We start from the raw sequence: 2,594 nt of genomic DNA on the forward strand, positions 1-2,594 counted from the left end.
TCTGAGCTGTCTCATAAATGATTGTGCTAACCAAATCAACACCTCTTATGCTCTGACTGGGTCATTGGTGAGGTAAGTGGAGGGTTATTTTAGGGTGTCATCGGGGTGTGTGTGTGTGTGTAAGTCTGTAAGGGGGTGTTTTTGAGAGTCAGTGGGAATTTTAGGGTGTAACTGGGGTGTGTTTATGCTGTATTTGTATAATATGTGTTTTTATGGGGTGTCTTCTGATTTCTAAATAGCCTGATGTGAGATTGGGGTGTTTTTGAGGGTCAGATTGACGTCTGTGTGTGGGACATTGTTGTTTATTTAGTCTTTCTAAGTATTTTAAGTGGTCTTTTTTATGTGGATGGTCAGTTCTGTGTTATTTTTGGGGATAAGTGGGTGTTTAGGGTCGTGTGGAGGGTTGTATTCTAAGCCTGATGTGACGATCAGTGTTTTTAGGGTCAATGCCATCCTTGGGGTGTTTTGCAGGGTGTCTTAGTTGGTTTACTGGGTATTTTTGAAGGTCAGTGGATATTTAGGGTGTTTAAGAGTTCTGAGATTGGGGTGTTGTTTAGGGTCCGGTTGATGTCTGTGGGTGTATTTGAGTGCATGTATGATGTTTTTGGGGTATTTTAAGGTTTCATTGTGCTGGTTTTCTGGTTGTTGGGGTGATCAAAAGTGTATTCCTCAATTGTGTTCTGGTTATTATCGAAGGTTAGTGGGTATTTAGGGTGTTCGGGGTGTCCATTTGTGTTCTGAGTAGCCTAGTGTACAGCCTAGTATCTAGGTAGTTATCAAAGTGTTTTTACGAGTTTCATTGCATTTTTGGGGATCATTGGTGTGTTTTTTTAGGCAGTGTTTAAGAGTTTATGGGTGTTTTTGAGGGCCACTGGGTCACTGGGTTTTAGGGGATCATTGAGTTTGTATGGGCGTCTTGAAGATCAATGGGTGTTTTATGAGATCATAGGGGTGTTTTGAGGGTTGTTGTGTATTTAGGGAGTAATCTGTGTGTTTTGAGGGCCACTGGTTGTGTAAAGTGATCATTGGGGTGTTTTGAGGGTCATTAAGTACTTGATTACTTAATTTATGTGAGTGTTTTGAGTTTTAGTGGGTGTTTTTGAAGATCAGTGGGTGTTTTATAAGATCATCGGGGTGTTTTTGGGGTGTTTTGAGGGTCATTAAGAACTTAATTACTTAATTTATGCGAGTGTTTTGAGTTTTAGTGGGTGTTTTTGAAGATCGATGGGTGTTTTATGAGATCATTGGGGTGTTTTGAGGGTCATTAAGTACTTGATTACTTAATTTATGTGAGTGTTTTGAGTTTTAGTGGGTGTTTTTGAAGATCAGTGGGTGTTTTATAAGATCATTGGGGTGTTTTGAGGGTCATTAAGTACTTGATTACTTAATTTATGTGAGTGTTTTGAGTTTTAGTGGGTGTTTTTGAAGATCAGTGGGTGTTTTATAAGATCATCGGGGTGTTTTTGGGGTGTTTTGAGGGTCATTAAGAACTTAATTACTTAATTTATGCGAGTGTTTTGAGTTTTAGTGGGTGTTTTTGAAGATCGATGGGTGTTTTATGAGATCATTGGGGTGTTTTGAGGGTCATTAAGTACTTGATTACTTAATTTATGTGAGTGTTTTGAGTTTTAGTGGGTGTTTTTGAAGATCAGTGGGTGTTTTATAAGATCATCGGGGTGTTTTTGGGGTGTTTTGAGGGTCATTAAGAACTTAATTACTTAATTTATGCGAGTGTTTTGAGTTTTAGTGGGTGTTTTTGAAGATCAGTGGGTGTTTTATAAGATCATCGGGGTGTTTTTGGGGTGTTTTGAGGGTCATTAAGAACTTAATTACTTAATTTATGCGAGTGTTTTGAGTTTTAGTGGGTGTTTTTGAAGATCAGTGGGTGTTTTATAAGATCATCGGGGTGTTTTTGGGGTGTTTTGAGGGTCATTAAGAACTTAATTACTTAATTTATGCGAGTGTTTTGAGTTTTAGTGGGTGTTTTTGAAGATCGATGGGTGTTTTATGAGATCATTGGGGTGTTTTGAGGGTCATTAAGAACTTAATTACTTAATTTATGCGAGTGTTTTGAGTTTTAGTGGGTGTTTTTGAAGATCGATGGGTGTTTTATGAGATCATAGGGGTGTTTTGAGGGTTGTTGTGTATTTAGGGAGTAACCTGTGTGTTTTGAGGGCCACTGGTTGTGTAAAGTGATCATTGGGGTGTTTTGAGGGTCATTAAGTACTTGATTACTTAATTTATGCGAGTGTTTTGAGTTTTAGTGGGTGTTTTTGAAGATCAATGGGTGTTTTATAAGATCATCGGGGTGTGTTTGAGGGGTTTTGGGGTGTTTTGAGGGTCATTAAGAACTTAATTACTTAATTTATGCGAGTGTTTTGAGTTTTAGTGGGTGTTTTTGGAGATTAGTGGGTGTTTTATAAGATAATTGGGGTGTTTTGAGGGTCATTAAGTACTTGATTACTTAATTTATGTGAGTGTTTTGAGTTTTAGTGGGTGTTTTTGAAGATCAATGGGTGTTTTATAAGATCATCGGGGTGTGTTTGAGGGGTTTTGGGGTGTTTTGAGGGTCATTAAGTACTTGATTACTTAAT

Source organism: Pimephales promelas, chromosome 2 (assembly GCF_988280905.1).
Source record: "Pimephales promelas chromosome 2, fPimPro1.hap1.1, whole genome shotgun sequence".
In the NCBI taxonomy this organism is placed as follows: Eukaryota; Metazoa; Chordata; class Actinopteri; order Cypriniformes; family Leuciscidae; genus Pimephales; species Pimephales promelas.